We start from the raw sequence: 16,135 nt of genomic DNA on the forward strand, positions 1-16,135 counted from the left end.
GGGGGTGGCAGGAGGGGCGGAGGGGGCTGTCAGTCTTTCGGGGAATTGATAGGTTGAGGTGTGTGGCGACGGACGTTACACCTGGGACAAGTGGCAATTGAGAAATGTTCGTGTCAGGATGCCGGAGGATTTTAGGTGGAATAATTGGGCGTCGGGTTTGTGAGGTGCGGGGGAATGAATTTGAGACTAGCGGTGGAAATTTTTGAAATTTTTTAATACTTTTTTTTTCGTTTTTATTAATTCGTGATATCATTCATGTTAAATGAATTCAGAGGAAATGACTGGATAATTTTCATTTTTATTTGATGTAGATAAACGAAAACAATTTTTTATTCTCATATTCATTGGAATAATTGTATATAATGGAGAATACAATTTTTAATTGTATTTATTCATAATTAAAAAATATTAAATTTCTTATTTTACAAGACATGAAATTGAGAAAGTAAAAAATTTATTAACACTAAATTAAAAGAGAAGTCTTCATTCACATCAAATAAATTCATTATAAATGAATGGGATAATTTTCAATTTGAATTCCTTCATGATTAAAAGCCATTAAATTTCTCATTAAACAAGACAGAATTGAAAAACTAAAAAATTTACCAACACTAAATAAACGCAGTTTGTATTCACATCAAATGAAGTTCATGAGATGGCAGAAACTTCCGACATTTGCATTCCCAAGAAATTTAGAAACTTCCCGATGAAATTGTCAGTGGAGTTGAAATATCCGTCGTCGAGTATTTTAAAAAGTACAAATCAAAATTCCGAGTATGTTTCCCCTCCCACTGGGCGAATCCCCATAACTTCGGAGATTCTGCTCATGTAATGAGAGGAATTACAAAAAAGAAGGATTTTGCATGCGTCGATCGGGGAAGGGAGTATTGAGACAGCCCGCGGCGGATAGCTACTTGCAATATGAAAAGTTTTGTTGGAATAGTTCTGCACAGGGATATTCCAAGAATCCAATTATCTCGGCTACAATTAGAGGGGAATTTTTTAACGTTACATTAATTTTAAATTGAGAATGTTGATTTTTCCGATATAAAATTTTTTTTTTAGTTCGATGACAGAATAAATTTCAATAATTATTTCGTCATTACAAAGACATCGAATTTTCATCTGAAACGTTGGAGAAAATAATTATTAATTTTCATAGGGGAATAAATCTAAAGTAAAAGTTTAATTAAATTTTTCTCGTGTTTGAAGTATTTCCAGAATTTTTATTTCTCGCGCTGTAAAATCCAGACCCGTCTCAAATTTTCTGGGTTACATGCGGCTGAAACAATTTTAATCCCCAGTCCCTCGGCCCCCATTGTCCTCCTCCACCTTTCATACTTCTCATCGATTGACCCCCGTATAAACCATCAGGGGTTACAAAATTCATTTGGCCACTCGTTTACCTCGAATATTGCTTTCCCGGAATCATAAAGTCGTCGCTATTGTGAGTTGGACACTCCATAATATAATCCCGACAGTGTTCTGGCTCCATTATATTACCGACTATTTACTGCTGAATAAGAAATATTGTGTCGTGAAAAATATTATTCATAATTGTTTTGCAACGACCCCCGGGCATTCGCCTCAAAATTCCGTAGCTTATTATTCTATTTTCGTGGAAAATTTCAAAACTTTTAACTATTTCGTGCATTTTAATAGAAAAAGTGAATTGAAATAAATAAAAAAATTAATTAAAAGAAATAAAAATTCAACTCTTTTTTGTAATGAATTAGAAAAATTAATTAAAACAAATGAAAATTCATTACAAAAAAGAGTTGAATTTTTATTTTTCATTAATTCTGGCATTTCCATTTTATTTTTCATTTCATTTGCATTAGAATTTCTCGGGCAAATCCCGCAAGCTTTTTATAAATTCAATTCGTAAAGAATTTCCTGTGGAATTCTTTTACACGTGCGACGAAATATATCATCTTCATCAATCCAAAGGGCAAATGCATGTCTTTTCAAGACCCTGAGTTCTCCTAGTAAATTTGCTGATGCAGATTAGGACGACACATCTAAATTTCAATTTCTCATCAGCTCCATTGAATTCCCTGCGACCATTCCCCCAAATATTCTATCCTACCGCCAATTTCTTCAATGCTCCACGCTCTCATTAGGGCACTATACGTTTTTGCCACGTGCATTGTTCTGGATAAATGCAAATGCGTAATGAATTCGAAGACCACCTGTTGCCTCACCCCAGGAAATCATCATTTTCCAATCAGCATTGCCATTTTATTTGGAATCGATCCGCAAATTGAAGGTGACAACATTAAAAAAACAGGATTAATTGTGTTCAATTCAATATTTTTATGATGACCGCTGAATTAATTCGGTAGTAATAAAACATTTTAAAATGAAAATTTTTCCATTTAAAGAACCCGAGAATTTCCCCTAAAATTTCTCGCTTTAAAAGTGAATAAACAACGAGTACAGAATTTTTTAATCAAAGCAGAATGAAATATCTCAATTAATTTCCTGTCGCTTCCCATCGAAAAATGGGAATTTCGTGGAAGTGAAGCCATAAATCGGGCGTATGAATATTGAAATCACCGATTTATGAACAGAATAACATTATCCCCGTGCACTCAAAGTTGATTGGAAATTCGTGTTACCTTCGCGCGATGCAATGCGACACATTATAGCATTGGTTGCTACCCCAGCTATGAGTATTAATCGTTAATAGTTAACAGGAGCATTAATCAGTTAAGTGGGGTGCTGTTAGCCGCAGACAGCAAATTTACCCCGGTCCGCATAACAATTGGGTCTCCAGCAATCGTGGTAATGCTGAAAACTTTACCTCCCCTTTGTTTACGATTGAAACAAGAATGGAGACACTGGAATTCGGGAGAGATCTCTCGGGGTGGGCGCAGATGGTGCTTTAATTCAGTAGCAAAGTGGTAAAACGGTACAAGTCAGTTTTGACTATTGACCAGTTTTCAATGGATATCTCGGAATCTAAGGGAGATAGCGAAATGTTTTCTGAATCTTTTTTGTAGCGCCGATTAAGAGCTACAATACATGTAATTAGAAAAATTTCGCTATCTCGCTTAGATTCGGAAATATTCCTCAAAAACTCAACTGGGAGATGAGTCGACTTAAAACGTTTTACCACTTCGCTACTGAATTGTCTCAGACGTAGTGCTGACCTGCGAATTTTTGAGCGTCTGCTGGTGGCAGGCACCGGTGTTAATCACTGTGGATACAATACTCTTTGTCTCGACGGTAGGAAGGGGCCGGGGAAGGCTCATGGCGCGATCAATCATGATCTACAGATATTTTTGAACAATTACTTTTCCTCGGGTTCCGTTTATTTCGTGATTTCTATTCCATCGTTTGAGTTGGGGGGATAGCTTTCATAGCCCCTCTGCGCAGTACGAATGCGCAGGGACGGGCCTGGGGAATGGACAGGAGAGGGGAGTCCCCGATGAACTCAACTCAGAAACTTTTCAGCTCCGATTTTTTCGGGTTTTTAAAAATTCGGGATTATCTCGATAATGATGGGAATTAGAGAAAAATGTTATAGAATATGTTTTGTTGGAAATTTTATGGTCTACAAAAAAGGTTCTATGACATTTTCTCCTATATACAACGGTTTCCGAGATGCATGCACTTGAAATGCAAAAACAAAAACAAACGTAAAAAAGAACGATTTTTTGACATCTTGATAAATCTCTTGACAAAAGAAGTTTTTTATTTGCAGTTTTCTGGTGTACCAATAATTTCGTCTGCGATTTTCCCCTGAATCCACGTGTTACCGAGATAAATTTCCAGTGAACAATAATGTGAAAATATAAATCCTTGCAATTATTCTCGTTCGTATCTGCCTCTGCACTGTTTACACATGTAATATCCCGGCCGACGGGCGATGATCAATGGCAATTTCCCACAAAAAATAAACAAATACAGGTTCATGATATCTCCTATTGGATCTACGTTGTAAAAATCAACAAGTTATCGGGGGTTCCACCTCATACATCCGTTATTCCCGCTTTTTATGAGATTTTACTGTGTGCAACTGCATGAAATATTGCGCTACAATTCACGGATTAAAGGGGTGTTATAAATCCCAGCGTAACCGACTCTTAATTTATACAGCGCCCCAGGGGAGATTATCCTGTTGCAATTTTTATCCTGAACAGGGAATAAAAGCGAAATATTCAATTATGGGGAATAATCCTGGTTATATTGCCAATAATGAAGTCGATTGATATTTTTAATTGTTTAAACAAATTCAGAAGAAAATTCAAGAAAGAAAAAATTCACGAGAAAATTCTTTGAATTTTTATCGATTTATAATGCAAATTCCGCGCATTTTTAAATGAAAATTTCTCGGCTCAAAATCTCTTTCGTTTTGTTATTCGGACATTTAGAAAATTTACGTTGAGCTTCATTAACCGCTGGTAATTCTGTCTCGCCAGCCCAAGAAAATAGCCGAGATTAGGGAATGAACCGTCTAATTGAATTCAGGAATCGCAATTTTATGACACCACAGCAGGATTATTCCCGATCCCCGCCCCCTCGGGTGATGTGTTTTTGCATCAGCAGCTTTTGAGCGTAGGACGCCGGGAGACAGGCGGTGCGGCGCCAGCCCAGACGTTGATTTATCTCCCTCGGGGTTATGAAAAAAAAAATTCCATTTTCATTTCCGCTGTTTTCAACCTCAAAGAAAATTTAATATTACTCGTGCGTGAGTTAAAACAAATTTATTTGAATATAAAACGAATAAAACATTTCAAAATAATTTTTCATTCTACTTTGACGACAGCCGAGACAAAAAAATTATTCAAGACATAAAAAATTATTTTTTTCTGTTTCATTTCTCTCTCTAAAAAAATCATTAATTTTTCATTCATCTGCATTCAAATTTAAAAAATTAGTTCGAATATAAAAAACATTGAAAAATATTTTTTTATTTTGTTTAAAGCCATTCAAGACATAAAAAATGTTTTTTCCTCTTTCCTTTCGTTTTATAAAAAGATGATAAATTCTTCGCTCGTCCACATCGACAATAAAATAAAAGGAAAAAAAATAAAGCCCCGAAAATTCAATGCATAACATTTTTTCATTTACAAAGGGGTTTTCCCCCTGGAAAATCCCGGCTGGGGTAAATGCCCCACGACTGCGAGGTCTCGGTCTCCGCTAGTGGTTGGCGTCGGTCAGCGTCGGGCGGCCCAAGGGCTGTAAAATCCACTCGCCATTCCCCCAACCCCCTCCGTCCCGAAGGTACCCCATGGGTTTCAAATACCGCCTGCATTTTAAATTTCGTCACATAAATTCACCAGCACAGGGCACGCGCACTTCGCTCCTCCAAACATAAAGTGACAGTGATAAAATTACAAAATCAAAGTAAAAATAGTGAAAAAACAAATTTCTTAATTTTCCAAATACCGCAACTTCATCGATTCTCCTTAAAAAATCCCAGAATTTTTAAATAAATTGTATTTAGAAATCTGTAAAAATGTTCAGTTGGATCGAAAAGATGAAAAAATCTCCCCGTAAAAAATCGGAAGTGCCAAAAAATCGTACACTCCCGATGCAACGGTCGAGTGGACAAACGCGGGACAAAAAATACCGGAGATTTCACTCGCTCCCGACCCTGGAGCTGTCAAAATCCCCAGTGAAACCGAAAATAAACAGTGAAGTGAGTGTTAATCCCGAAGAGACTGTGAAAACCCCTAAAAGGAAGTCATTCTCCTGCAAAAAAGTGTTGAAAAAAATTCTCTCCCCGAAAAAAGCCGCCAAATTGAGTAAAGTGGATGGGAATGTGGGCCAACAAATCCCCGCGCAAGCGACATCAAAGGACTCGGGATGGGAGTGTATGTCAACATGCTCATCGCTCTCATCCCTGATAATGAAGAGCGAAAACTTCTGCACATCCTCGCCAGTTTGTCAACAGAAGAGCCCGCGACGAAAGCTAGAAAATCCATCGGACGATTGCATCATCAATGGAATGTCCCCCAGCGGGGCTAAAACAGCATTAAACTTTCCCATCGATAACGACAATTTTTATGACGTGAAAAACAGTGATAAGATGTCGTTGAGAGATTTATCGAGGGGCTTCAAGTGGATAAACTCAAAATCCGAGGGTGAATTGTTTCCACTGGTGGATGTGGACGAGGAGATAATGGAGATGTCGAGGGACAATCCAACGAGGTACAGCTACCCCGGGATGTCGAATACCACTAGGAGGGAGTCGTGTCAGAGGCTGTTGAAGTGTCTTGTTTCCAACATGAAGAGCGATGAGTCCGAGGGGGAGAGTTCGGAGGACTCGTCGTTGGAGGGGTTTTCCGAGGGCAGCTTGGAGGTGCCGAAGGTCGCCAGGAAGTCCATGAGGGAGACGCTGCTGGAGATATCGAAGAGGCGGAGCTTTTACGCGGCTAAATCCACCCCGAAAATTGACGAACTGGGGGGAGGCAGGGGATGCGGACATTCTGATAGTCTAATTCAATTATTTGATGATGATGGGGATGATGATGATGTGGGGGTGGTTGTGGAGGAGATGCAGCAGCTGTCGATGGGGAAATGTGGGCAGTTTGAGGGGTTCGATCAGTCGCTTGATAAATTCTCGCATTCCTGTTTGGAGGAGAATATCACGTTTAATAATGCTCGCAATTCCTTTGTGATTACCATGTATGTTTGAGTGGATTTTAATTAATTAAATTTAGTCCCTCTTTCGTCAGAGGGACTTAATTTAATGTGCATTAAACTGAACTTAATTAATTGATTAATTCTAATATTTGTTTGGGGAAATTGCAGTTTGGGTTAATGTTATTAATGATAATGATTTAAATGGAATTGTTAGTGTGAATTAAATTAGAGTTTATGTGAATAAGAGTGTAAATTATATAAAGTTTGGAGAAAAAATTAATGAGTAGGCGTTTCCTTCGTGATTAGCATTCTATGTTTGAAGAAAATTAATTAATTCTAATATTTACTTTGGGGAAATTACTGTTTAGTTTTATGATATTAATGATAAGGATTTTTATGAAACTGTCAGTGTGAGTTAAATTAGAATTAATGCAAAAAAAATGTAAATTATGTGAATTTTTGAGAAAAAAGAATTATCGATTGAAATATATAATAAAAATTGAACCGGTGAATTCTCGATTAATTACACCTCCTGAATTGATTACCGCTCCATTACTCTGTCGATGTAATTTCGCACCGGGAGAATAGTTTTCTTGAAAAAATACCGAGGATAATGAGGAACAGCGCTCTCCGGAGAGCAGACGCTCCACGACGGACTTTGACAAATTGGAGGGGGGAGAGGGGGAGGGGGATGCAACGTGGAATGCGCGAAGAACACAGAAAGGATGCCACTGAACGTTTTACCGACTTACTTTTGTCTCCGGTTTTTCTCTAGTCTGTTTTGAATTTGCCCTTTTTGAATCCGACAAATGGAATTAAGGCAGTAGGTCATTTCATCATTGAAACCGTGAATTAAAGTCGATATTACAATTACGACATTGCAATAAAAAATGCAGTTTAAATTAATTAATCTCGCGAAATGGATTTTTTGTTCATTTTCAGGACTTTTTTTAGTTTATACATGGAAGTCAGGCAACTGTATAACGTTGGATAACATTCAACTCGTTTTATTTGCGACGATGAGGGCCAAAAGACCTGCGAAATATCTGACAGTGGAATATGTTCTCACGTTAATATTTCTCTTTCGGTTGGAGTATCTCCTAATTAATGTCCTGTCACCGAATATCCTATTCCGCGCCCATAACTGGATATTCCCAATGCTCCGATGATTAATTGACGTTAATTTATACATTGGATATCCGTGTATTGTTACCAGACTCGTGAATTTCCGTTTGGGGAACGGATTCAAGTAGGAATCGATGATAGAAACTGGGCTCATCAAGCCCTGGACCTAGGCTTGGTTCAAGCCTTGAATTACAAAATTTTAAATGCTCAATCGCACTTCTTTTAAATAAATTATATTAATGTTTACGGATATTTCCAGTTTGGCTCCGAGTGAAAAAAAAAATTTTTTATTTCTGCGTTTCTGGGGCATCTGAGGGCTTCAGTGGCATTAGACGGGCCAGAAAATACGGAATCAACGTTCACTCGACGAAAAAATTCGATTTTGCCGAAAATCAACTTTCCCCCCGAAAAAAGCCTAAATATGGCACTTTGGCTCCGGGTGAAAAAAAGTGTTTATCGAAGAGTATCCCAAAAATCAGGGACTAACCCCTCAGCTATCTCCATGGCCGGTCGGAGTTTACCCGGGAAAGTTCAAGAGTGGCCTCTGTTTACGTTTAGTTTACGCTCGACATACTTTTTCCCCCCCCTCGGAAAGCGCTTTTTGTTGGTGTGGATAAACGAAAGAGGACCAGAGTCACTCTGGTACGCCGGTTGTTCCCGCTCTAATTGTTCTTCGGGGATAATTACATCAGGAATTTCCCTCGAGAGGTGGGAAATGAAAAAGGTGGAACGAGTAAATAGCAACTTTTGTGATTTCGTTGTTTTATCGGAGATGGAGATGTGTAAGTGGGATTTCCCTGCGAAATGGCTCCCCGAAAATTAGTTTTACGGACTTATTCCTATCTTATTCATTCGAATCCGCTGTATTTCCTTAATTTTTTTGGTGGGAGACCTCGAATTTTTTCTAATGTAGAAAATCCTTCCTTGTATTTTTCAACAAATCACTGAATTTCCCAGAAGATTGTCGTCTTCAGTCGAATTGTTAAGAGCATTTGAGATTATTTGGGAGAAACTTTGTCTAATTTTTTTTAAAACAAGAATTTTCCCAAATTCCCTAGAAAAATCTAGAATATTCTAAACTCCAACAGATGGCGCTGCCAAATGAGAGTTTTTTTTTCTGAAATAACCCCCCATAATGAACCCACGGAGATATTCACTTCAATAAAAAAGATTCCAATTACTTTCCTCATATTTCCAAACAAATTCACTTCACGAGATCTTCTCTGAAACCCAATTTTCTATCAGGAACGGTTCAAACGCTCGCCCCCCACCCGCGGAAAAATAAAGGACAGCGGGGAGATAACAAGAGAGTCATGAAACGTGATTGGTTGCGACGGATAATAGTCTCCAATAAATACAGCGTTACAGGGTTCATTGATCCTCTCAATTTTCTTCTCTCATTCATACTCATTCTGCTTTCTTACTCTCATCTTAGAACAGAAGAGATCACGTGCAATGTTGGATTTATTTACGATATGATGCCGGCTCCTCCCGTTGGAGCCATCAGCAGACTCGATTAATTATCGATTTTCCTCCGGTCGTACGACCTTCCGTTGTCCCGTGGGGCTTTCACCCGGGAATTATTTCTCCCCGCGGGATAATCATTTCGTCATGAGCCGAGGTCACATGTCAACTTGTTGAGGTGTCACCCAGATGTTGAAGGGAAATCTGTTGATTAATATTGCGTAATTCTTCTTATTCGCCAAATTATATATTTCAGTTTAAGAAACTCTTCATTGCACTAAATATCATGTTATTGTAATATTTTTTACTTTCGACAACAGTTTCACAAACGAGATCTTGACCTCAATCGCTGCATCCACTTTAAAAAGTTCAGAATCTCCCGCAGACGAGGAAGTTGTACTTTTACGGTCGTTTCAACGTCACATTCTATAATGACTAAATTAATCCGTACCAAATAATCCTCATAAAGGATAGGTTAATATGTTCTCCGATAGTGACTTACCCCCATGGGATTCATCGGATAAAACGAGGCCTTAGGAACTTCCGAGTCTCATTAACGTTCATCCCTTTTAACCGTGGATCGTTAAAAACATTTATACTACCTCGTTTACGAAGTTTTCCAGCTAAATGATGTGGTATCATTCGCAGATGAGCATAGGGGGTAAACCCTCGAATACTGCCCGATAAAATGCATCCATTTTCTGGGAAATTAATTTTCTCGTGATTACGATGAGATGAATAATTATTTTCGCTGTTTATGTCAAGATGCTTGGCTCGTCTTAGAACTTAGTCGAGTCTTCTGGTTCTCGTGACGGAGAGAACACCGTTAAAATCGAGGATCTTTGTCAATTATTTTCGCGATTCCATGAACGATTTAATTTAAATTGAATTCTAATTTACGACTTTGAGAATTCAGAAGGCATTAATTTTCAAAAAAATAATTATAAATAATTAATCAATTATTAATTTTCTAACAGTGAAGGGAAAGAGAATATTATTACAATTTACTCTTGCTAGCTCTCCACATTCGGGGCTCGAGATTTCACGAGCCGAGAGCTAGAGGCTGTCCCCTCCATGCGGGAAAGGGGCGTGGCTCCCCGCCATATGCGTAGTGGGGGGCGCATTCCCCTCCGCTCAATGACGCGGAGCTAGGGAGAGTAAACTGTATATTTTACTAAATCTCTATAAAGACTAAATTATATTTTTATCAAACACCAGAATAATAGTCACTCGCCCCTTGGATATCGCTACAGGAAGCGAAATAGAGTGGCTATTCCACGATATTTCGAGTTGAACGTTTCCCAGAAAGTGGGTCCAGACCGATTGACCCGTTTACTGATTGTGAGAGCCAAGATGACCTCTAGATTGTCCCCACATACGTGCGCCCCATTGTCTCCTACTGTTCCGGCCCAGTAATTGTGCATCCCTCTTATCGCCGTTTCACTCCGCGATTCACTTTCACCTCGCCCTCGAGATAAAACGCGAATGCACGATGATAAGACTAAAATCTTTTTCAATCATTTTTCGGACGATTGAGCGCAATCCATTAACTGCGCTGTGCGAATTATAGGAATGGGCGGGGGGAGGGACGGAATTGTCACGGTAATTCTTTTTATTGTTGACCTACTTCGGCAGAAGCCATGTCACATTCTGTAGAAATTCATAATTTTATAAGTATTGGGGACGAGGGTGCGGAATATGAAAGGAGGGGACTGAGCTTTTTCTGCGGAAGAGGAATCTTATCTGTGGAATTATGGTTTTTATCATCTCACAAGACTTAAAAAAAAAATTTATCATTTTTTCGTAACATTTTTTATCTATTGAAGTGAATAAATAATTTAAAAAATGACTAAATAAATAAATACCAATTTCCACAGATAAAAAATGGATTTTATTTTTTTTTATAAATGAATTATCGAAAGAATAAATGAATTAATTGATAAATTCCAATTTTCATGGATAAAAAAAACATTTGACGTATAATTTTCATCCCAGTCGACATGGAATTGTCGCCCTTAAAGTAAAACTCGACCAGGCAACTGAAGAAAAATAAACAGAATTGAATTACCGAACGATGTCATCAAGACTCGGATAAATGCGAGCTCTTAATTCACCCTAAAACCGAGCTTTCGTCTTTTAATTAAATAGAGTTCAGTCAGACAAGAACAGAGTGAAAATTCTTGTGAGTTACTGCTCCATATCGGATTATTCACAATAATCTGGACAATTCGATCCCGAGGAAAATCAACTGCTCTGAGCTACACAGAAACATCCCCCTTACGTGAAGGGTTTTCCCCTGCCACAATGGTGAGAGTGACTTCCGGAAGGTATATCCAGTTAAATTGCACACGAGATTTCCTCTCGTCTCTGCTGTAACGTCTCGGGGAACTGTAATAGTCGGGGAGATAAGAATGAAGAGATCTCGGGGTAGATGGAGACCCGGGTGGGTTGTACTCACTGAGAATCCCTCGCTCGTTTATCACCAATTCAAGATCAACACTGGGAAAATAAGGAAAAGAAAATGTTTAAAACAAGGAGATCGATTTCGCGGGGTAAAGCGGACTGCGTTTAATCTTTCATATCTCCTGACCAAATGATGCGATTTGAATGAATCAAAACTCATTTTAAAGATGGAAAAAACATCTTGAGAACGAAAGAAAAATGGGGGGAATCGACTCAGCAGTTGCCGAGTTATCGACGATTGAATATCAGCAGCGAAACGGTAAAACGGTTTTCGTCGATTTCAACTATTTGTCAGTTTTCATAATAGATATCTCGAAAACTAAGGGGGATAGCAATATTTTTGTTATAACCTTTTTTGTAGCTCTCAATTCGCTCTACAAAAAAGGTTATTATGCAAATTTCGCTATCTCCCTTAGATTCGGAGATATTGCTCCAAAACTCAGCTGAGAACCAAGTCGACTTGTTTTTTCCTATAAAATTCTGAAAAAATTACTGATGATAATTTTATTCGCTCCGAATGGCTCAACGTTGAAGTTCAAATATTGGGGAAATATCAGGGAAGCTGGACATAAACATCATGAAATCCCGCAGAAGAAAATTGATCACTGGTGAAAAAAAAATTCACGTGTGGGCGAAGCCCACGCAGGACCTGTTATTTCTCCCCATTTTCACCAAAACTGATTCCCAGAAATATCGCAGAAGCATCGGCCGAAACCGACGATGTGCTCTTCGCCATCGTAACGACCTCTCAGCCAATTCGTTCTTATGTACCAAGAAAACGGTGATGGAACCTTGAGATCGATACTGTCGCTTTGAGTTTCGTTGACTTTGTGCGGATGTGAATGGGGTACAGTGTGAGCTGAGGTGAAGAGACTTTCCGTTTCATCGCTCCCACCGGATAGCCATCGAGAGTGCATCAGAGAAAAATTCTGGTTTTTGCATTCGACGATTCGTAAACATGACTTCATCCCTCGAGTTCCTGAAGATATTGAATTGATGAGGATGTTAACAATAAGAAAAGAAACACCTGCTTCGAGCCATTGTGAGCCCGCAATTTGCAAACGATTCGAGTGACGACTTTTCGAGTGCTGAAGACCTTTCTCTTCAGGACAGTCTTTATTTAATTTGATGTGTCATGAGGCACCACAAAGAGAAGATTTTGACGAGTTATTGCTCCCAAAACAGTTTAAAAACTGTAAAAGAACACGTTAACCGAGCCCGGACAGTGTCCCATCGATCAAGGCATGATGCTAATAATTCACTGATGGCATATGCCCATAAATTATGCGGTACGATCCATTAGCTGTCGCGATATAGTATACGTCGTTGAATGAGGAATATTGAGGGCTTCAAGCTACTCTGTGATCTGAGATACGACAGTTAGTCATACCTAGGCCGAGATTAATAGCTCAACGTCAGATCGGTGGGACGGAGTTTCTTCCCGAAAATGGAAAAAGTAGTTCGTATTCCTTTTCACTTTCGAGAGGAGATCGTTATCCACGTGAATTATGATGGCTGTGATGATGAGTCTCACGGACTTCTGATTTTGTGATGGGGAGGACCGAGGATCGATGCGGATTTGAAGCCTTCGGCTTAAATAATTATCGGAACAACAATTGTAAGAAGTTTTTAATACAGTAAACGACCCTCAGTCAGGCGCGGTCCGGCAATTTGATGCGGGGACCGCAATGTGCGCTCGAAATGTCCATGTAATGTGTCCTGCAGTTCACAAGTTGACGCGCAATTAACTGCGTTCCTCATCGACTCACCGGCCAAGGGATCCACCGTTCAGGGTAACCACATAACAATTTTTTTTGGTAATCGTCGTTGAATATAAAAATATTCAATCTTGCAATCTTGCTTAATTAAGACGAGACGCCTAAGCAAACACAAAATTTAATGTTGATATTATTCAGGCTTGTGTTCATTTTGACCAAGAGAATATCAACTTTTGAAAAAAGTATCTATTCAATTAGTTATGGCACAGACAAGTGTGAAATAAAATATGAAATCATCATCAAAAAATTGTGTGGCGAGAATCATCACTAAACTTTGGGCTTTTTAAGACGCATTATGACAACAATTGAAATAATGAATGAAAAAAAATAATGATACAGAAGAATGAATAATAAAAAACGACATTTTCATGTGACGTCGTGTCCCAAAAATTTCAACTAGCTGCGGTGGTCCTGCGGCTGCAAGTCGTTTGACCGAAGATAATGCACATCAGCCGGACTGAAAATTCAGTCCCCTATAATTAATTAATTAACACTTTGCAGAGTGGATGCTAACAACACTGGGCATCATTCCAACAGAGTGCCATTTGTTGTACATTCACGTCGTACATTCTAGGAGTTATCCACTTGAAAGTTTGACCGCTCAAATCGCCAGCAACAAAATACTGTTCAAACAACTTCTAAAAAGTTTTCAGGATGCATTGATCCAATTTCCAACTATGGGTACACCTCCATTTTAGTTCGCAGTTTTCTTTTCCCAGCTTTTTGCTGGTATTACGCTGGACATTTCGCTTGTCCTCCGCGTCATCAAGGGCTTGTGATCTTTCGAGTAATGAATTCGCTGGGGGAGAAACTTTGCAGAGCTTTTTAACGACTCTTGATTCTTCTTCAAACAGGGGAATGTAAAGTGCCAGAAGGAGAAATCAGAGTGAAGGGAATTGAGTCACTTCTAATTGAAAAGTTCTGGAGGAGGAATCAATGAACCCATGTATCGGCCTTCGTCATTTAATCCTTGAAGAATGAGAATTGCGCTTGGTGGGAGGACGGGGTGAATTCAAACGAGAATGGCATGTTTTATTCACGAATTTAATTGATATTGACGAAATGCTCGAGTGAAGGTTAGAGACGAATATTGGGAACCAAGACGAAAATCAGTATCGAAGTTTTCAATGAATATCTCGGAATCCAAGGCAGATAGCAAAATTTTTGTTAGAAACTTTTTTGTAGATCGAATTAAGACCTACAAAAAAGGTCATAATGAAAATTTATCTATTCCCCTTAGATTCGGAGATATTAAATCGTTTTACCGTTTCGCTGCGGCAGTGTTTGAATTACCTTGACACCGTGCGAGGAAAATCCAAAATATAATCCCCGAGTTCTGAGATAATACCCCCATTAACATTGGAGCACGCATTTGAAATTACTCAGGATAATACAAGGACCCTAAGAGGAATTGTACAGCTGGAAATGTATCGAGAGTTGGGATACAATCGATAAGAGAATTCATGTCGTTGGCCTCGCTGTATCCACAGGTCTGGTCTCCACCCACATCGCTGTTATTACGTGAGACTGTGGGTGGAGTGTATCAGGCTTGAGGTCATTGATATAGATTATCAATAGCCGAGATATTTTTGCTGATGCAATTCGAAAAAATGGCATTGTCCGCATTGTTCCTCATTCCTGATCAACTTCTTGGGTGGAAGGGGGTTCGTTGAGGTATCGAGGGAAGATGAAACCTGATACGCATCGAAATTAGATATCATGCGGCTTGACTCATCCATCACTTCAGGTCTCCCATTTCCGGAATTGAACCCTAGATAATCATGTTAACATCTGATGAATTCAAAACCCGAAAATATCGATATTTGTATTCCACGGTGGCCACACCTCGCGCCAATATCCGTTTGTTTTTATCAGGATAATCAACGGTAGTGGTATTGGAAAATCTAATCTTTCGGGTCGTTTTGATATACGATAGTTCCACTATTATTTTGGGTTTGTATTTGAAGAGAAATCGATGCAGTTATCAAATAAAAAATTGGCGCATTCTCATTTCTTTACAACATAAATTTTACAGCACAAACAAACGCAGAGGAAAAATTCCTTGATTTATGAAAAAAAAATGAATTTAGTTAGAATTTATTGAAAACACAAAGCCACGAGAGTCAATCAATTTTTTCCAATTCCAGATAATTCCGAGAAATCCCAGCGCAAAGAAGAAGGTTCTAGTCATGCGGAAAGTGATTGAGCCTCATCAAGGCGAGTCCCGGAAAATCTGGATTATTCCAGAGGCACCTCCACTCAAATAAATAAGAAAATAAAAATAGAGTCGAGGTACATGGAAATGTGAAGTTCTCTTTGACGACAGATCAACGTCGCGATTTCGACTGGCCTGGATTCTCGCTACACCCTTCGCACACAGGCATGTGGAAGGTCGTGGCAAATTGGTGGAGGAGGACGGAGCGAACGAATAACCGGACGTCAACGTGATTTGTGAGTTTTTGTTTCGAGAAAGGGAAGTGAGATGTGCTCGTTGAGAACAGATACATATCCGGAATGGAGATGATTGCTGAGAGTTTCCAGTTCATCTGATTGTTGATCTCAACGTCTTGATCATCCCCCGGCGTAGGGTGAGTCAGAATAACAACTGTTTTATTTTTGAATGCATTTTTATTATTATTATTATACTAACGAGCGTCGCCGCCTGCTTGCTTCGCTGGCCAACTGCGGGGGGGCGTGACATCCTCGCT

The sequence above is a fragment of the Diachasma alloeum genome, unplaced genomic scaffold, assembly GCF_001412515.2.
Source record: "Diachasma alloeum isolate Michigan unplaced genomic scaffold, Dall2.0 Dall_scaffold_00289, whole genome shotgun sequence".
In the NCBI taxonomy this organism is placed as follows: domain Eukaryota; kingdom Metazoa; phylum Arthropoda; class Insecta; order Hymenoptera; family Braconidae; genus Diachasma; species Diachasma alloeum.